The following is a 22390-nucleotide window of genomic DNA, read 5'->3' as shown; positions in this document are numbered from 1 at the left end:
TTATTACATAGACTTTTGTGCAAAGAGTTGAATCCATTAATGCAACCAAATTCATGAAACTGTGAGTCAGAGTTTAATTCTTTAAACTTATTTGCTTGAACGAAGCCACCACACGTACAAAGAACAAAAGTCTGCAAGGGTGAAAATTTTTCAGCAACAAGTTATTTAACACCAACTGATGCATTTCTTAAACAACTACATCAAAAGACTCATCCCATGGTCCTGGAAAAGATGTTAGTCAGTCTGAGAAAGGTCAAATCATTGGCATGCATCAAGCAGACATCTAAGGAACTTGAAGAAACTACTGAAACTGGGGTGAGAACTTATTAAAAACTGTGAGGATAGTGGGGAAGCATCGTGATGCTTAAGAAGAGTCAGATGAAGTGAAATATTACAGTGTGCGACCCTTTTTTATTTTGGCCAAGCAGTGTATTTATTTTCCCTAGAGTACCTAATGAAGGGGGAATGTTTAGGTTTAGGTTTTCTTTTTACTTTTTTGACATTTTGAAAAACCTTCAATGTGACTGAGAAGAAGAAACTTCTTCAGTTGCAACCGTTAATTTAATTTAATTTAATTTAATTTTTAGAAACAATCTTTACTTTAATTTATCCGGTGATTTAGCAAGCAGCTGTAACATATTGCATTTCCGAGATGTACCTGAACTGCTCTCCACTGGAGGCCTTAGTAAGTTGAGTCACGTTTACGTCGATGACGCTGCAGCGCAGAACGGAGTCGGGAGACACGTGGACCGGAGGGCGTTGGACTCCACCGTTTGATATCAGGTAGGAGAGGCTCCCATGTTTTTTTTTCTTTTCTTTTTTAGTTCTAGACAAAACATTTCTTTATCCTCATGTCAGGTACCACTCATTTTGTGTTCGATGTTGTTGTTTGTTGTTAATGGTCACGCAACTCATGGGTGTTAATTAATAAGGTCAGAGGAGGCGTGTACCCGTGTTAAATTCTTTTTATGGTCATCAGTTGTGTTGTAATATGGTGTATGGCTGGATGCTGACTTTTATTGTGTAGCCATGTATTTGATGCATGCATGCATGCATGCAATGCATTGAATGCATGAATCTTTGTTTGGTCTTTATTCTCAGGTTTGTAGTCTGTAGGAAAACTTTACTGACTTTGTGTCATCCAAGAGATTTGTTGTGTAGCTTATCTTACCTTCATTGTCTATTTGAAACTATTATCGCAGTGTTTGGGAGAGGACTACATTTTATTTTCACCTCATACACACAACTTCTTGTGTTAAGCCTACACCGATCAGTCACAACATAAAAAACACTGATGGGAGAAGTGAATAACATTGACCATCTTGTAACAATACAGTGTTCTGCTGGGAAACTTTGGGACCTGGCATTCATGTGGATGTTACTTGGACATGTACCACCCAACTAGACCAGACCAGGCTTCCCCACCCAACAGCAATGACAAGATGATGGCAGCAGTCATCCCCAGCAGGATGCAGCCTGACACAATCACACACACACACACACACACACACACACACACACACACACACACACAAAAAAAAAACGGTTTTGGAACAACTCAAAAACATGAAAAACAGCACAAGCTGTTGACCTGGCCTCCAAATTCTCCGTGGGGTGCACTGGAACGAGCCCGATCCACAGAGGCCCCTCCTCTCGACCCAGGGTTTGAGTCACAAAGGTTTTGAAGACACAAAGGAGACCTACACAATATTAGGAAGGTGGCCATGATGTTATGCCTGATCGGTGTATATATTAGGGGCACTGAAGTTTTAAAATCGCCATTTATGAAGCGCGAATGCTGCGGACCTTTTGTTCACTTTGGACTTTGTCACAGCTGTTAGCAGAGGAGGTAGAAGCGGTAGAAGATGACGTCAGGTCTTTAACGTTTCTCGCTGTATCTCGACTCCTAGACGGATCAATAACGGTATCTGAAGCGCTGCCAGACCACTCAGTCAGGCTGTCGCTTCTAGCTGTTGGCTTAGTGTGTTGTGACAGCCATGCTTCCCTTATGTCTGCAAGCCTGCAGTGAAGGGGTGAAGGAAGGTGGGTGGTGTTTGTGTATGTGTGCGCCTCAGACTGCTCGCAATAATTTGCTGCTTGAGTCTGCTTTGCAGTTCTGGCTAAGGTTAGATTTGGATTTAAACCATTTTTTGTCGTGATTGGTGATGCCTCCTCTTGCACGCCCTGTGTGACAGAGTGAGTGAGTTTGTGTGTGTGAGAGAGAGTGTGTGTGTGTGTGTGTGTGTGTGTGTTTCGGTGGTCTCACCATGTCACTATACCATTTGTCAGAATCACTGTGGGTGTGTTGGATTCATTTAGCTTTGTCCCCCCATCTGTCTCTTGCTCTCTCTTCTGCTCTTCTTCCATTTCTATCTTTATGTTGGCGTCCCCCTATCTCTGTCTCTTTGTCTGTCCAAGCAAATCCCTCTTGTTGTCCCCCCTAACTATCCAAAACAAACTTTATTATTGTATTGCGTTGCCAAAAGGCATCGAGTATACACACTCACACAAACGGACACACACTCTCTGGCAGCTTTCTTACTGTAAAGTCAGGCTGTTAAAAAACAAACAACTGTATATACACAGAAGTATAACGCTATAAATGTATTTACAAGATGTATTTTTCCTTCCTGTAACACACAGTTAGAGCTTAGAAGTATTCGGATTAAAGCACGTGTCATTATTTGGCTCAGTCTTTATAAAGAAGTTTATCTGCAGTTTGGTAACACTTCACTTGGCATGTTCTTTCTGTCAGTCACCAACGGGAAGAGATGCCCATCTGTAAGCTCTTGGCAAAGTTTTCTTGAGATGTAAAATGTGACGAAAGAGAAGAAGTGAGAATGATCCCCCTGCCCTCAACATGCCTGTGAGAAGATTGCAGTCCACATGAGTAATCTGGGCTGTGCTCCATCAATCTCGAAAGACAAAAGTGTGCTACACCGAGCCAAGATCTCCCTGATGCTTGTGGCATATGATTCATAGAAGACAGCCGTCTAAATTTAAAGGTGATTACTGGAACGGTTCAGCCTTTGTCTCTGACATGAAGCCACGTACAAAAACGCTGCAAGGCATCCTGCTGAGGAAGTAACTGAGATGATTTTTTTTAACAGACCTCAATTTTATTTAAACAAATTTGCTGCATGTTGGGTAATGGAGCCAAGTCAGTAGTCGCAAAGCTCTTTTGAAGTTTGCTACTGTACGAAGCACTTTCATAATCAGTGTACAGTAAGGCAGTAAAGGCACGGGAAGGTTTTTGTAACCGCTATGTTGTGCAAGTGCAAACCTTTACACGGAGCTACCTGGCCAAATCGAAGACTCAAATTAATTCCGCCAACTTCAGTCTCAGGCTGTTGTCAAATGAAAACGAATTGTGTTACCCTTTAGGAGAGAGTGGCATCTGCATGTGAATATGCAGAATCTGTAGGCAAGGGACAAGAGTTTGGTGCCAGAAGCTTTCTTGTTTCCATTTGCAGTCTGAGTAGTATTCACCAGTCATGTTTGAGCGGGCTTTGGTCGCATGCGTAAGGGTCAGTGGGCAGAGGAAAAGCCACGACCTGTCGGCAAGTGTGTATCAAGTCTGATCGTCTACTTTTAAAGCAATAACATTAAAGATGTCAGTCGTATGTTTTAAGATGTTAGAAGACAAGTTAGAAGACATCACACCGTTTTCGCCCAAGTCACGGTACATGGTAGTGGACTGATCCCCAGATTGCGTATTTCCTGTCTTGTCTAATACATGCACAAGTACAATAGGAGTAGACTTGTTCTCATTTTGCACAGTTACCAGCAAGAAGTCCTGCTGGGTTTATTAAAATAATAAGCATTATGAAAATGTATCTCTGGCAAGCATTCCAGATCATCACGTTAGAGACATGTGGAGCCATTCACAGCCTCCTGGTTTCTTTGGCTTTGACAGCCATATCTGCTTCACAGTCATGTTTTCTTCATAATTAGATTTCCACCTCAGGCTTTCTAGTCATTGCTGGATATCCTTTTTCACAACAGGTCTGGTTCACTGTGTTGCCAGAAGAACGCACTGCAGTTCTACTATATTTCCAATTGAGATTTTGCTTTTGGCTTCATGTTAACAGACTTATGTTGAGTCCGCCCACATGTGATGATAGTTAGAGCATGTGCAAGTTGAATCTAAAATCTCTTGTCTCTGCTTTTAGGTTATTGCTCGAATGCTGAAATGTTGGGCACAATTTAAATAATTGAAGCATGCATTATCAAGTATTGTTTAGGGAAACCAGAAGGTTTTTTTTTCCACAATATGTATCCCTCTTTTTACTCACTCCTATTTTGCGGTCGTTGTCGCATAGACTCATATCTCCCCTGGTGGCTCTGGGATGAATGCCCATGGAGCGGATTCTTTTCACCTGCCAGCGGGGAGCTTCGCGAGAGGGGGTAGCGCCTGCTGCGGTTCATGCTTCCCCCTCCGCATCCTTCAAGTGCAGAAGACCTTTAACCTCACAGTAGGAGTCGAGAGTTCAGTGGTGACAATTGTCGCCTTTCCCTTGAATGGTTTGTGTTTGTTGGAACACACAGCCAAGCTAGAGGTGCAGCTGTTGGGAACTAAACCCTGAGCTCCCACAGAGATATTTTAAAGATACTGTCTCAGTACAGTCACTTGCCAGCTCATTAGGTGCGCAAGTGACAATGAATATGGGCTAGGCTCCAGTGGTTAATTCAATCCAGTTTAAAAACATCACAAACTACATCCCCAGAATGATCACACAATTTAATTACCACCTTCTTTATGCTGTTTACCGTAGAATAAACATAAAGGGGGGTTTAGAGCACATATTTCACTAGTGTACCTAATGTTTTGGCAAGAGAATGTGTATGAATGACGACACTCGGTTATATAATAAAATCCAAAAAAGTACACTGCTGGAGGCTTTATGTCTTGCTCACAGGCACACAGCAACCCAGCGATCCATCGCCACCCTCAGCACTCAGTTCAGGATACGTGCCTCTTTGCATCATCCTCTTCATGATGATTCACATTTGTGAGACCTGTCAGCCCTGCAGTGTATTCCTCCGAAAAACCCTCTACGGCCCTGCGCGTGAAACCAGAGATTTTGCCGATAATGCTCGTCTTTGTAACACGGAGGCATCATTTGACTCTCAACTGCACGGCTGTCTTCCCAAATAAAAAGAAACACGTAGCAGATTTTGGCTGACATTTTTAGAATGGCTTTTTTGTGTGTGTGTGTGTGTGTGTGTGTGTTTGTGGCGTTGAACCTAGGCAGTTGGCGTAACAGTTGGCTTAGTTTTATGTGAGCGTACTCAACGGTGCTCACGTTGCCCACTCAGTGTCTCTCTGCTCTTTGCTACTGGACTACCATGTGTACCAGACAAATTTAGCTTGGGCTTTTACTGGAAGCAGATGGTTTGGTATTATGTTGAAGATACTGTTGGCCACCGATGGCTCTAAGTAAGTAAGCTCGCTCACCATCTCTGCTCTTTTCCTACACCGTTCAAACTAAAAATATTTATCGTAATGGGCCATTTTTGGCTTGCAAGAGAAAATTGGCATTCTGAAGAACTTAATTTTGCTGCCATTCTGTTTTCGTTACTTCCTTTCGGCCACTCCATCACACTCAAAAATAGAAGTAAGAAAATGTGCTCACACCAGCAGTCCCCGTTTGAGGGACAATTTTGTACCCACTGGCACCAGTACATTTTTATGAAATTATACCAGTTTAAGTGCAATTGTGCACCTAGCAAGACAAAACTGTACTTTCATATAATAGAACAGAAAAGCTGCCATCAAAGGGGTACAATAGTGTGCTTGTATATGTACCCTTCCTGTGACAGGCTGTTTTGAACTCTACAGAAACAAAAGAATAAATAAAGAAATTGACCGTGCACTGCAATTTATTTCTTAAAAACTTTGTACAACAAAATATAGTTAATAAAACTGCCATTTATCATTTTTTAAATGCTTCGATAAGAGCATTGAGGAAGAAAAATCAAAGGAATGAAAGGAATGGTCTAACTAATTTCCTGGATTCTTGGCAGAGTCCATTCCCTGTCAACTATGACATGGTATGGAAATAACTTTCATAAGAGAATGGAATGGACAGTTTTTCTTACAACACCTACAATGTGTCCACATTCAGTATGTACTTTTGTTTTAAAAAAATAAATGTATGGCTTCAATGTGCACATGCCATACTACAACAACATGCATATTTGACAGTATTAACAGATACAGATGCCGCACGCTGAAGCAATTTCTTATTAAACTGCACATTTTCCAGTCTTTGTAATTTCAGAGTTTTCTGTAAATCACTGGGCAGACATGAGTTTTCTTCCAACAGGAATCTGTTGGAAGAAAACTCTTACATTATGTGGTGATGGATGCTGAGAGTTGCAGTTATGTTGACAAAGTTCCTACAGTTTTTCACATTTATTTATTTATTTTTTTAAAGTGTTGGTGCTCACTTTCAAACCTCATGCACCGCCAGGGCGAAGAGGACCATACATCAACGTACTGTAAGTCTAGAATAATGTATCAAGAAATTACACTTTGGTGTCAAAACTTTTCCAAAATTCTTCAACCAGCAGTTTCAGATGAGCAAGCTCATTTTTCCTCACTTTTGCAGTCATTACAATATCCACCATTTCTGAGCCCAGTAAGAACACATACCAGTACTGATGATACCTGTTGGAGTGTGGGGAGCCATTAAAAAGGGTAGTAGTGTGAATAAGAACCAAATCTGACTTGCTGATCCAGCTATGCTAGAATCTTGAAGGATGCTTTTAGTTAATTCCACTGGTTTGTTCGGTCTGTCGTTCTTCCACAGATTTATACGCTTAAGCTCATCATTGATTTCATTAATGGTTATGCGCTTTTCACTGTGAGCTTTACAGATGACTAACTTCATTACAAGAGCTATGACTCCCTCCAGCAAATCATGCATGACATCTGGTAGAAGACATTTTGTTACGTCAAAGTATGGCAGTACATCAAAATCACAATTGCCATACATACAAGGCAGCACTCTGTTTCTCATTTTTTACATAGTCGGTGTGGTATTTATGTACTCCTGTCGTTCTGAGATGAAAAATGTCTTAACAAAATTTGTGCCGTATCTCTGAATGAGTGGCCATACAATGGTCTATCCTACAATAGTCTATCCTGCCACTACTGAAACACATAAAAAAAAACACCCAATCATACGAGCAGAGAGGTTGTCACTTGAAATGGTAGCTAGAGCAGAATGCATTGTGTGCTGTACGCCGTCATGAAATGAAAAACGTCCCACTTATATGTCCAACTGTATAATAAAAACTTCACATTTTGTACTTAGTTCTTGTTGGTCCGATTGGGTTCACACGTACTGCCTCATCCTGATAAAGAGTAAGTCTTAGAGCTGAAGGGCAGTGTGTGAAAAAGGGGTGTTCTTTAAAGTACATCCCATCAGTGTAGTCCATCAGAATATCATCGTCTCGAAATCTGTGGTTATCCAAAACATCTTTCACCTGACAATATTTTTTTCAATACCCCTGTGATTGGAACATTTTCTGTCCTGAATTGTTGCTTACAGTGATGATTGTGACTGATTTGTCGTGTCCATTTTTGCAGTGTTGTTTTGCCATGTAAGGAGATCGAATTGGATCTAATGCTCTCTAAAAAAAAAAAAAAAAGTCTGGGGTTGATAAAAACCTGCTCAAGTTCTGGGCAATCACTGATTTGAAAACCGTTCTTATCGAAATGATAAGAAATATATTTATCATAGTTTTCTTTGAACACAGTAAAGATATATATGTGAGAAACAATCTCTTGTAGAACAGAGAGGGATAGCTGATTTCTTTCTGTACACTTGACAGTGAAGCTGAACAAGTGGTCTCTCGAGCAAACTGTCCATCCTAAGCAGGGTGAAATGAAGTTCTGCAAGTGGGTGTTCAACCAGTGCTTCAAAATCCTCAGTTATTTCTGACTCAATTTGGAAAGTCCCATTGTTTTTGGTAAACAAAAACAGATTCATACTTGGAATAAGAAGACTGGCAGTTACTTTTTCCACATGGTATCCTGGAATTAGGCTTGTGGGCATGAACAAGTCCAATTTGGTGAACCAGTTTCTTATGGGTAACGGTTCTCTTCGAGCATTTTGAGCACTTATACATTATAGGCACTTTAAGAAAAAGAGGTTAATTAGGGGTCCGTCTCTGTCCTCCACAATTTTTGCAGTGAGATGGGTGTCTTTTACAGGGATGCAGCATATGCAATGTTGAAAACGTAATACATGCAGAAAGCTGCGATCCACTTAAGTACAACACCATACCTCAAGTCCATCAGGACTGATGACACACTGACATTGAGGGAATTTTTCTAATCTTGGACTCTTGGTTTGGGTACGGAGTTGAAAGATTGATCTATGACAGAGAAACAGTTTCATTTTAGAATATCTTTTTAATGGATCAAATTAGGGATTTACAGTAAGGAGGCCAGCACTATCCAAGAAAATTTTTAATCCCATTACCTTTAGCTGGTCTGTACTGAAGTCAGAGTTGACTCTTTATCTAAAATATTACTGGCAACCTCTCTGTGTGTTCTAAGGACAAACCTGTGTTTTAACTGGCACAAGGGTGAATAGATGGTAGAACTTTTATTTTTGAGTTAATTGTTAGTTGCTAGTACCATGGCAAGTAGCAAAGTACAAAAGATATTCACCTTTCTAAGTATGACAGTATCCACTATCTTCTCTTTAAAGATGGATGGAAAGAGGAGAAGGCCACACATGAAGTAAATTTCTTGGTCAAATTAGGGCTGAGCAATATGGACCAAAACTCATATCCCGATATATATGATATATATCCCTATATTTTTTTCAGCAAAGTGAGCTAAATGTTCAGTCAAAGCCAATTATGATACACAAGTAGTTTTATTGAAAATGGCTACATGGCTAGGTTTCTTCAGCTGCATAAAGAGTAATGCCCAGTTGTTCAAATAGCAGCAACATAAAAATAAAAAATACCGGCAGTGCTTCTTGTGCAGAGTAGTTGCAACTGGGAAGCTCATATCACGAGTTCATAGTTTTCAGCAGATTTTTAAATCCGTCTTGTTCCGCAGTTGCAACAGCGACCGTGTCTTTAGAAGTGTGATGTATGTATGGTACACCACTTGTCACTTTTCTTGTCATGAGGCCCACAGTGGGAAAATAAAGCTTGCATTGTGCTTTGTGTAGTGGCTGGAGTGGAGCTTTTTTGTGGTCGTGCAGTTGTTTTTTTTTTTTTGCAGCACGCAATTTCACACACTCTTCATACTCCAGCTTGTGCCACTGTTTCTGGTGGTGAAACAGATCTGTAGCGGTTCCACACTAGGCTGTAACTTTTTTAGGGCACTTTCTACATATATTTTGATTTTGTTGTTGACGCTGTTGCTTCCTCTATGCTTGCTGAAGATTGAGTGAACGAGCACCGGTGCTCCTTCCCCTTCCCCACTCTTTAAATAAAGCTGCAAAATGAAAAATCACTCCATGCAATCAAAAGCTCTTCACCTGCTCTCATAACAGAACATAACCTACACACAAAAGAAACAAAATCATATAGGCTTAAAGTGGCAATGAGCGATTTTTTGATGTCCAGAGAACGCTGTTGAACAGAGGCTATAAGCAAAACAAAGAGACTTTTTAATTGAGCTAAAGCCGAAGCCGGGCTGAAAATCAAGCCATTGGCTCAGATAGTTCCGCTTTCTGCCACCTCATTTCAAAACGGGGCGGTTACTTCTCGCTGGTCACCACCTCTAGACCGTCACATACCAATTTGTTTTGTTACCATATATCAGAAAATATATATGTTTAGGTTTATGCACAACTCAGAAATTTAAATAACATAACATGGTCAAAAAAAATTCCCCTTACTGTGAAATACGCTCCATACAAAAAAACAACCCCTCTTAACCCCAACTAAAAGAGCTGGTTAAACTGCATTAGATTTGGTTTCATTTATGTTAAAGTAATTTTCCCTCCACTACTCCTCTAGCAAAAATTATCATCCTTAAGAGGCCACGAGCGCAATTTTATGTCCGAGTGAAGCATTAGTGCAATCCTGTGAACCACATATTCAGCCTACCTATAAAACCCTTTTGCATTTGCTACTGCTTGAGTTACTTTCACACTTGCACAGGAAAATGGAAAAATTGTGTTTAACAAATTCACGAACATGCTACTTAGCTATGCAGCTAGCGTGCTATGCAAGCTAACACCAAAACTAAAAGAGCCAACTGTAATCCAGTTTGGGTATAAAGTTACCTCTGAATCTCTGCGCTTCAGCTTCGGTTACCTCAATACTGCCTGTGTCTGTGATAATTCGGAGTGATTCCTCTGTTGAAACACTGGAGTGGCTTGAATGTGCTGTGCCTTCAATTTCACCAATGGCCGGTGTGCTGCAGCTTCTTTGCTGCACCTATTGTACGTTTTCTATCTGCAGGGTCAGAATGCAAACAAAGAACTTTGAGAGAGAGAGAAGGAAATGGCGATTGTTGAGTTAGGCCTTGTGCAACTCGGACCATTATCCTCTCCGTCTCTCTCTGTCCCCGCTGTAGCCAGCGTTTTTGAAATACCTAAACCCTGCTACTTGTCCTCTTCTCAGGAGAAAATTCCAAACACTCTGTGTAAATGTCAACCTTTCAGAGCGGGCATAATCATTTCAGACACCACTCCTGTCCTCTGGTTCATTGAACTCTTGACATAAACTTTAATTAACAAGCTCTTGATCACTTGAATCAGGTGAATGATTTCCGGGATCACATACCTTCCTCAGCGAATTCTTAATTGAAAACATGACACAAAGAAGGAATCCGAGAAAATCAGTTTCCTAAATGCAACACTTTCAGGTTAGATAATATCTTATATCATTCTATATCAACTTTGAGCTATACCTGTTGACTGTAGCTTATGTGACAGTCGAGACATAAACAGTGACCTCTGTTCGTGAAGGGTTGTTTTGAAGCTCAGTGTAGTGGCTCCAGCTGTCCAACCCCTGGCCCAAGGGTCGGAGTGGAGTAGTCCTGAAGTAAGAGGCCCGATGCTCAGGGCAGCACACAGCACCGCACAGGCATAGCTTTAAGCCTCGATACAGGCAAGTCATAGTAAAAGTACCCTAGTGCAGTTGTTGTAAATGGAGAAATTATCTTTAACAGTTGCCAATTTTAACATGGAGCTCTACGAGGACTGTGCCACCCTTGTAGCCACCCTTAAGTAGCCACTCAAGGAACTGCGATTTTTGACATTTCAGGATTGGCTTATTTTACATTTTACATAATAAGGATTGTGTCGGTTTTCTTTGACGCAGTATGATGAATGTGCTGCTTTGTTCCTCGAACGCCATACGTCTTTACTGTGTAAATTTTTTTTAAACTGCTTTTGCTTGGCAAAAAAGGGAAACGCGTTTAGTCATAAGACTTAGACATGTGTGATTTTCCAGAGTTCTATTATTGTCGAGTGAAATGACGCTTTCTCCAGCTGCACCTCAATCTTCTCTCTTGTTTTGATATACAAACGGGGCATTGCCACCTTCACAAAATATCCACGCTCGATGTTTCATACTTGTGATCGATTGTTTTCAACATTTTTACAAAGCCAGGCTTTTGGAGTGTGTCGATATGAGAAATGCCAGCGCTTATTTAATATCTTTCCATCTGTGCCCGTCCTCTCATACAGGGTGACACTAGAAAAGGTGGCAGCTAAAGTTCACTGCTTTTCTTGCTTTTTTTTTTTTTTTTTTGACTGTATGTTTCTATTTCCAGTGCTTCCACAGGTTGGTCCTGCTGCTACAACACGGCAGCATGTTTCATGTCGATACTACAAAACAAAGCCATGTCCACTTCGGGGAAATTAACGGAGCTATCTTTATTTAATATTATTTCTCGTCAAAAAAAAAAAAAAAACACCACAGAGTGGGGTCCGGTGTCGTTGTTTCTGTGGAATGAAAGATGTCACTTTTTCAATTCAATATTTTTTAAAACAGAATAACTGTAATCGAACTCATAGAGTTAATCTCCCAGCCCAAGCTGAGCACACTGTTATGTGTGTTGACCATAATATGAATCGATACATAGGAAGCATCCATTTTTAATGTGACATTCGGGTTTAGTCTTATTGAAAATGATGGTGTGATAGTGAGTGAGAGACAGTGCTGAGAGATGATGGGGGTGTAGTCGACAATGACAGCCGCATAGAGAGGCAGCGTTAGGAGATGATGGGCTGAGCTTTTCAGGAAGAAATAATACATAGGAAAAGAGGATCCTTCATGCCCTTGTAGAGACTTCAATGGGGAAAAGGGATAGGTTTATGATTATGATGATAATGTGTAACAATTTAGCATGGCAAACTGAGAGATTTTCAGGTTTTTGAACAGGTTACTGTTGGAAATATATGAGAGTGTGTTGCAGCGTGTGTGTGTGAGTTTTTTTCTTCTTCAGCGTTAAGACTGTGTGTTGTATGCGTGATATTTGTGGCTGCAAGAGCTCTATCAGGGGACCACAGCAATGACAGCAGGCTCATTTGCTGCATGATTATCGACGGGGTTGTTGCGACAGAGAGGAAAGGCCGCCTACGTACACTCCCGCGCACTTTCACGCACACACACATGGGCACTCTTTCTTGTTTAGGCCAATTACGCAGGCCAGTAACCTGCCATATGGCTTCTGCTAGTTCTGAGTGTGTGTTGGTGTACATTGTGTGGGTATGGATGGTATCATTATAACACAAAGTCAGAATGAGCCTGAGGCCATAGAGCAGATGACAAAGGAAGAGAAATGTTAACCAGTGCCAACAGTCCAGCCCCGTCTAGGCAACTGTTGGGGCAACAGTTTGAGATAAATGAAAGAAATATTTATTTATTTATTTATCCATCCATCCATCCATCCATCAGGCTGCTGCCTGATGTTTGAACTTCCATTTCAATTTCATTTCAATTTCCATTTCATCTTTTAAAGCCGGTGAAAGGGAGCAGAGGAATTGATGTCATGGGTAGACGTGGAGCTGAGATGCTAACAGACAGCTACCCTGATCAGCTGAAGGGCTTGAGTAGAAAAGTCTGCTTTCGATCTAGGGCAGCGATATCAGTGCTACCACCACGGTAATCCATTATGGATTAATGGATTGGAAAGTTATAGCTTTGCTGCAAAGTCACGGGGGGACACAGTGGCACTGTTTGGTTGAGAGAGAGACTATGGCAGCGTATTCTGTAACTTGATGTCAAAGAGATCTGAAATTGTACTCACTCAGCAGTGAGTGAAAAGGTAAAGGAGACAGTTGGAAAAAAACACTCTTATCTACAATAAGGGTCTGTACGATGTCTTGTTTTTTTACTTTAAACTAATAGGTCCTGTGCATTTGCGCCATAGACTGTATATAAACATGGACAATGCATCCTCACCTTCTTGCATTGGTTAAACTGACAGATTTTTCCTAGGACCTATGACCCATACAGCATTATAATTCTTAACAGTTAATTTATTAAAGAAATAACCTACACATTTATTATTTCCATTTGAATATATATTCACACTCTTAATTCACTGTAATATGATTGTGACGTCCAATTTCAAACAAACATGATAAACCACCATGAACTGACCGAAACTATTTGAAAAAGCCTTTCGCATGAAGAAGAACTCCTTTATTTGCAGCCTCTCAATTAATAATCAAACACATATGATATTTAATAGTCCGGGGATGGAAATACAGTGTTTGTAGCACACTTAGTTCTCATATAGTGTAAACTGAATGAATTGCTGTGACTTTTCAACACCAGTTGGTTGGATAGCAACCATGAAAGCTTTATTGCTGTATTGTCAATTAAGGTTCTGTGAAAAAGTGAAACCTGTGCCAAAAGAACGTGCATGATTTGGTGCCGATTCCCATTAGTGTAGTAATTTGAATTTACAGTTTATTTACTTAGTGAGCGGAATTCTCAATGAATAAATTGACAAAAAAACGGAACGCAGATGGACTCGGCCGATCGATAAATTCATTCAGTCCCCCAGCCTTCATCCTTGTTTCCATAAAATGTGTTTGGTGAAGTTGTTAAGTAAGACTAGATCATCTGGTAATCTGGGAAAAATCTATGATATTCTGAAAGATGACAGACTATCCATTTTTTATTTTATTATTTTTTTTTGAAGTGTTGTAAGGAAGAGACAGCCTCAGGCTTAAGAAGACCACTGAGAGATGAAAAAAAAATAAAAAAAATGCCCCACACCTGCTCAAGCCTATTGCATGCACAGAGAAATCGTGCGCTCCCAGGCGCACACATTGATACGCACCAGACTGTAGAGGAGAGGGTCTGCAGGCTCTTGTGCTTGTTCTTTGATGTGTGGGAGACGGAGTGATGCTTGTATGCATGTGTGTGTGAAATTCGTCACATAGTCGCATGTCCTATTTATATGATGATGTTAAGGGTTAGCCGTACAAGGAAAATCGAAACTTTTGTGGCGGCTACTGCTGCAGCCGCCACAAAACCCCATAATGGTCTTAGAAGAAGGACTAATCGTGTTTTGACAATGTTCGAGAGAGTATAAAATCACTTTAAAGGTTAGATCACTTTAAATCACTTTAAATGGACCAAACTCATCCTTCCATCATTCTACACCATTATTTCATAAATATTAGAAATTGAAAGGCTTCCCTTATGACAGTTCAGATTACCTAGCCTATAACTTTAATGCTGATAGTTTAGAGAGCAATTTTCCTGTCATAAAATGCCACATTGCCACAAGAACAATTGGGCATACAGCTTTAGGAGACTCTTATTTTATCACTCCTACTTGCAAAGTCAAACTCAGTCCAACTGAAATTCACACATAAATAAAAAGATCATTTTATATTTTTCACCAGCAAGATACACCTATGCACCTATGTCTACGCCGGTTTGTACTCTTTTGTAGAAACCACCCAAACGCTTTCAACATTGGCGGCTGAAATTTTCGCCGAAGACAAATCATAGAATTGTTTGTATCCCAGTTAACCTTTCAGTGTGTTCCATCTTTATTGATCCCGAACAATCGATTCAAAAGCTCTTGCGGTCTGCGTTGCTACATTGTTACTTTTCTAAGGAGGTGCACGTCAGGCTCCAGCATTAGGGTCTACGTAAGGTCTGGGCTGCATCAACAGAAGCCTCTTTTAATTGATGCAGTGATTTAATTTCAGTGCTTTTTTTCCATGACTGTGGGGATTTCTAAAAATCTGCTCGCTTCCACCTTTGGTAACTTTGGGAACTTTCCCTTTCCCTCCGTTACCTAAAACTAATGAGTTACACTGTGTGATTTAGTCTTACATCACTAGCCACCTGAGGAATGAATTAGTGGGTCAGTGAATATAAGTCTGCAAGATTTTTTTCTTCTTATTTAGCTCATTAAATTGTGTTTTCACTTCACCAAAAAAAAGTCCACATAAACAAAACCACATGTTTTCAACACATTGAGTTAATAAATTGTGGCCTTTTTGAAAAATACTGAATATTTTCAAAGGTTTTCTTTTTGTTTCTTGCACTTTTGCTTGGTGATATCATATTCTCATTAAAAGCTACAAATCTTGTTTTATACATATCTCATTTTTTTAGGCAACAAAAGACCAAAAAGTGAAGCAAAGACACTATAGATCTGATATGATGGCAGCAAATGATTCTCTAAATTAATGGAGTAATAGAGTAAATAGAGATAGAGAAAACTTGACATTATATTATACAACTCTGGTTTGACCCTGCAGTATGCTAAGAGCATACTATGCTAAGAGCTTAACCACAAACTACATGTGCTATCAAGATCATGCAAGTAGTCTCATTTTATGGTGGCAAACACCAGCTAAACTAACACTTAAGTGTAGCCTTGTATAACTGAGTTGTACACTTCAGAAAAAGGAAATAAATTTGACGGCTCTACGCCTATTAAAGCAAATTAATTAACTCAATAGCCGAGTCCTATTATTGGGCCCAAACAAGAGTATTTTCAATTTAATTTTATTAGTGTTGATTCTGCACCATTTGCGGATGACTGTGTGTGTTTATACAGTGCCACTCGGTTGGAAAAACAGAACCACTGTGACAGCCTACGGGTCTGGCAGCTAACGTCCATCAAGCACCATCTCCCAGCGAGGAAAATCAAGTCGGTGAATGGGTGTAGATGACGCACTTGCTCAGCTGCTAAATTGTGACTCAACACAGTCTGACATGGGTTCAGGGGTCTGCGATTTTGGATAATGATGATTATGGGTTATTATCTAGATCATAATATGAGCCAAACACAACCCGGTGTGCCACAAAGAAAAAAAAAATGCTAATTGTAATTGTAATGTCTTCCTTCCCGAGACAAGAAACGGATTGTCAGGTGGTGGAATAGGCGCGACAGTAAATAATTCTCAACATGTACGTGTGGGGGATGAAATACTGCTAAACAGTACACAGCACACAACTGTGGATATTCAGTATATCCACAGTTAGCTTTTACCCTGCAGCATGCTATCAGAGCTTGGCCCACTGAAAATTAGATCACGGTCCAGACGCAACCACAAACTACCTGTGCTATCTTCCATGTTGTGGTCCTGGTAATGTTTGCGCTGTAGGCAAGATTATGCAACACACACACATACTCCTCCACTACACCACAACAACATGTCACGCAGGCACATACCGCACAGTGAGCTGTTGTAGTGCAAAACCACCAGAAGTGAAATGTTGATGCTTGTCAAGGTAAAGATAATGACATGACATTACAGTTTATTCTAAGCGTGGCTGAAGAGAGTTCAAGAGAAATTTGAGGGAAGCAGCGTACAGGCTTGCAAAGATGAACCTCAAAGATGAACCACAACAGCCTCATCTGTGGTTTCTTACTCATCTCGGCTTCAGAAGCCAACAAGTTACATAAAAGAGTAGCACTGCTTAGGAGGACACATTCCTTGGTTTAGCTAACTTCTTCAGTTAAATTTTTATTTTCAATGTGAAGACACAGTTCTGCCTTTGTCCTTGTTAGAGCTACTTAAGTTTTGAACCTAGTAGGCTTTTCAGTGAGCGCACAACTTATACATTGTACTTTTACTTAGGCACCAAAAAAGTGCAGAAATAGTATGCCAAAGACGATTCTATAGATCTTTAAAAGTTTTCATTTTACTGTAAGCTGATATCTAATGGGAAAACATAGCGCTTTAGTGTTGAAATGTCGTGCCTAAATAATTGGATATGGAACACACCACAACTTATCAATAGGCACCGGTCCCATTATCAAATTTTCAATCTGACTTTTAATTTTCATTTCGTTGTAATTAAGAGAGATGCATTTTTTGGAGGGAATTAGAATCAATTAATTTAAATTTAAGCCTTGCTGCAATACTTTGATGAAAAACCTTAAATACATCTCAAGTAGCTGTTAGTAGTTTTAAAGTTTTTTTTTCTTGTAGCTGGTATTGCAACATGTATTGCAACCAGAAATAATACAGTACATTCAAATTAAAATCTCCAATTTGTCATCTGCTCTTCCAAATCTACTTTTACCAAATACAGTATATTAAACTCTATAATGGATCAGTGGTGGACATTTCCATGTCCAGACACTATTTTTAAAACTTGGACTTTGGTGTCGACCCATTTGGAGCTGTCTCTCGTCGTCTCCTCTTTTGGTATTTCCATCAGCTTCGCACGTTAATGTCACTGCCAGGATTTCTTGTTCTACTTCAGGAGAAGTTGGTCTTCAAAGTGTTTCGAGTCCAGTCTGCCTCTTCTAAGGGAGGGGAAGCCTGTCCCGCTGTTCTGCATGTTCTTTGGCAGACAGCTGAGGCAGGCAAGAGTGTGTCCGGCTTCAGAGACAAAACACTGCAGGGATTGACGAGAGAACATTAGCTGGGCTGCCCAGCTATCCAACCAGCTATCTGGTGCTCTCTTGAATGTTGCCCTTGATCATGACACTGAAGTAGCCCTCCTCCTCTATCCCAGATTAGCGCGAGTTGTTTCCTGGGAGCTGTGTAATGTTTCTGTGAGTAAACATCTTCCCACTATGTAAGATACATCCGTGATAATGACCCTCTATTTTCCCCATTATGGCTGGTTACTCTAAAGCAGCGACTTAAGAAATACAAACAGTAATTTCATCATCATATGGTGCTGTACACTGGACACTTCCCCATCGAATTTCATACGTCGTCAAGATCAGGAACACCTCCTACTTTTCCTGTATACTGGCAATTTGAGCAGCAGTTTAAATGATTTACCCAGTATCCATCAGTATCCATGCCCTTGTTGGTTGACCAGGATGTGTGAAACTTTGCCGAAGTAGTTCCTCTTGCAATCAGTTCAGGGTCAGCAAGCATGTGTGTAAAACGCTGTGATATTCCTCCTTGAAGGGCATCGATCCATGGCTTGCAGAATTTAGAGGAGAGCCAGAGGCGATCAAGTTTCACAGTTAGGAGGGGTCATGGTAGGCACCAGCCATCCCATATGGGCGTCCGCCTGTTGGGATTATCTTAAGCACTGTAGAGGTTTTCATGGTCACAATGTATTGAGTCAGGAAAGTAAGCTTGGCAGGATTGAACTTGTTCGGCAATAAATTATTTTACATCCATACATGTGAGCATGATCTATTTATATAAACTGATATGACACATATGTTTTGCTTGGTTATTTGAATAGCTGAGAGGTGAGCATTGAATATCAAATAAATAGATTAGGTTATGTATGACTGTACCGATAAATGAAGTTTTACTACCGCCCTGGTTGTGCTGCTGTATATATGTATATATATATATATATATATATATATATATATCTCCACTATATATGTATGTGCGTCATTAATTTCCTCACCACTGAATAGAATCTGCAATGGGCAAGGACAAGGAGAGGCTTGTGTGCTTGCCTTCTACCAAATGATCCCTACAGCAGTCGGTTGACGATGGAGCTCGGGCGCATAGTGTCCTTGCATCAAGTCCACTGACTGTATCTTTCTTGCTCTGCTCCAGAGACTTCTTGTCGTGGGGAAAGGCACTTTGCCTAAATACCATTTTAAAGTTGTGTATATGAAAAATGGTTTGCCATACGCTATATCAGGAAGAATTTCTGGATCGTTACAAATGCTGAAACATGCTATAGTACATTTCGAGTATAGAGTATGCCCTTTGTGGGCCCTTAATAATTATGTGGTTGATTTGTGGGGGGCATATACAAAAAATAAATAAATAAATAATTACTGCTGCAGAGGTGATGTGCCTTGTTTTGTGTGTGTGAAAATCAGACATAACATTATGACCACCTTCTTAATACTGTATAGGTCTCCCTTATGCCTCCAAAACAGTCTTGATCCATCAGGGGAGGGACATGGGGCTCTTTCCTTTGGGTCCTATAAGTTTAGGGGAGGGGCCTCTGTGGATCAGGCTTGTTACCATGCATCCCACAGATGCTGTGGGATCTAGGGAATTTGCAGGCCATGTCAACACCAAGGCAAAGTTATTTACTTCTCCTGTCAGTGGTTTTAATGTTGTGGCTGATCACACTGACACACACACACACACATACACATATATATATATATATACACACACACATTGTTTCTTTGGCCAGTTGGTATTCCATAGAGATATGTCTTTTGCTGTCTTAAGTCTCTTCTCCTCTGATCTCGGTGCAGCACACGCTTGAATCAATAAAGTCAGTTTGCTGTGACGTCTAAGGGAACAGACCCATTTTGTTCAGAGGCATCACGACAATGAGCCGTTTCATGAGAATAATAATTCAACTTCATTTGAACTGACTGGAATATTTACTCTTTTTATTTTTTCCTGTAACACCTCGCTGAGCAGTCTGGAGGAAAAAAAAAAAAAAGTAGTGAAACGAAAAAAACAGTGCCCCGTGCCACACATTTTTTGCTACTGCCCACCACCCTCCATTTGCTCCATCCACCCCGCAGGCACTGGCTGCAATCAGCGGTGTAATTTTAGGTAGCCCTGGTATGGACATGTACCTGCCACTTTTCTAACGACCTAAAATTGTTCCCACCTCTAGTGAAGGCTCACTTGCTGCCAAATGATGAGAGTGAATGTCTCTATGCTGCTGCCTCTGTTGCCTTCAGTGTGTATACCACTACTTAAAAAGAACCCACATTTGGATAATAATAATAATGGGTGTGTTTTTCTGTGCTGATTGTCTAGATTTATTAATGGTGAATAAGACTAAACCTTGTTCTGTCCTTTTCTAGGGAATGTTCTGAAGTATATTTCAGATATATTTCTGTGTTGTTCACTACAGTAAACTGTGTTGTCAAGTACAATCCAGTTATCCGGTCTGCGGTTCTGATGCATTGGTTTCCCCCTTGATTGGGAATAAAAATGTTATGAGGTTACACCGTTTACTTTTGTTTCTCTGAATCTTTTTTTTTTTTTTTTTTTTTCCTTTTGTTTGCTAAAGTTATTGGTAAAAAGAACTTCTGATTCAGATATGCCACATTTTCTACCTCAGGCTGATCAAAGGCCCCTCCTACATATACTAAAGATATGCATCATTGTAATGTTGTATTTGGATCCACTGCCCGACTGAGGTCTTTCAGTGTGCAATTTAGATGTTCTCCCTGTGTCTGTGTGGGTTCTCTCTGGGTACTCGGGCTTGCTTGTGACATGCTTGTGATTCTGAATTGCCCATAGGTGTGAGTGTGGTGGTCTGTCTCTCTGTGTTAGCCCTGTCATAGACTGGAGACCTGTCCAGGGTGTACCCCGCCTTTCGCCCAATAACAGCTGGGATAGGGTTAGCCCCCCTGTGACCAGCCAGAGGACAAGTGCTAGTAGACAATGAATGGGTGTATGGACTGGATACCAGTAGATTATATCAACAGAAGCAATTGACACTTGAAGTGTCTGCCTTAAAATGTTGAGCATTTGGCTCCATCACTGTCTTCCTGGGGTTTTTATGGAGGATTCGCTATGTTCATTGGGAAGATCCTCTGGATAGTGCTGAGAAAAGTGGTAGGCAGTAGCCGCTACCAGAAGAAGATAAAAGTGACTCCTGTTAAAGTCTCATTCTCAACTTCCGTAACTTCTTGTCCCCAAGAGGGTTGCGAGGGGACTGCAGCCTATCCCAGCTGTCCCTGGTAAAGTCGTCTCATTTAGATTTTTAGTATTCTTGGTAAAACTTCGGTAGCACATAATAGAAACACCGAATGCATTCATATCTTTGGACATCTCTTCTCAGTTTGTGACATCTAGAGACCTGTGTAAAGTCAGCGAAGCAAAGCTCAAAGGTATTTCTACTTATTCATACCCTATATTTTTCTCGGCCCTTATCTGTAGAGCATAGGTAACTGTATCAGGCTGCTCCTTATGTTCTGCTTCTTTGTTTTTTTCTTTTTTTTTTCTTCCCCCTCAATTTATTTTAGTGGTTATAACATACAGGATGAAATACAGCTTCACTTTTCAAAAATACATCGCCTACTTCTTCAAATCCAGCAGTTAAAATACATCAGGGTGTGTTTGCTCTTTGTTCAGCAGGTCTAGCCTAAAGGCTCGCACATTTTCACATAGTTGCTGCTGGCCTGCTTACCATAATTAAAACCACTTAATCCACAAATTATACAACATGAGTGATTACGATGTGCGGACGGAGAGAAAAGCGACAGCACGGCATCAGTCAAAATCTGAACACCCTGCATGCGTGCACCTCAGCCGACTGAGCTGCCAGAATGCTGTCAAACCAATTTTCTGCTGCCGTTATTGATTTGGATGATTTGTATTTGTCCACATGTCTACCAATATGAGATCCAATGCACAGCTTGAACGGTGACGGAGAGAAAAAACTCTCCTTGATAGAACACACACTCCTCCTCCCCTGCCTTTTTCACTCCTCAGTCCATCAGAGCCTGTCCCATCCTGAGTCAGAAGCGTGCATCTGGAGAATATTTATTTTTGACCCGTTTTATGGCTCCCTGGATGCGCTGCAGCTGTGAGCAGCCATGTGTCTCATTGATAATGAAAGAAAAGGGGGAGACAAAGGTAGAGAGGGGTAGCTCGAAGGAGAGTGCTTGCGAGGGAGTGTTGCCTTTATTTGATAATGACGACCCATTGGTTCAGAAGTGTGTCCCCAGCTCAGTGGTGTGGGTAAGCATTTGACACTCAGGACATCCTTTGGTTCCTGCCTGCTTCAATTAAGTTCCCGCTGTTTGTGGCCTTAGAGCCCGTGGCTACGCTAATCTGATGTGTGTCTATGTGAGTGACTGATTTGGTGTTCGGTGTATCTCACTGTGTTAATTCGTGTGTGTGACTGCCTGTGTCGGTCATTGTGTGCATGTTTTTGTGTGTTTGCAAGGCCCAGGTTCATTAACTCGTCTTTCACTCACCTGCAAAAGCAACCTTTGGTCCACATTATTCCCTCTGGTCCATTGAGTTCACGGTTAATATTTGTATTCTAT

This window comes from Mugil cephalus, chromosome 8, assembly GCF_022458985.1.
Source record: "Mugil cephalus isolate CIBA_MC_2020 chromosome 8, CIBA_Mcephalus_1.1, whole genome shotgun sequence".
In the NCBI taxonomy this organism is placed as follows: domain Eukaryota; kingdom Metazoa; phylum Chordata; class Actinopteri; order Mugiliformes; family Mugilidae; genus Mugil; species Mugil cephalus.
This window is presented reverse-complemented; position numbering follows the sequence as displayed.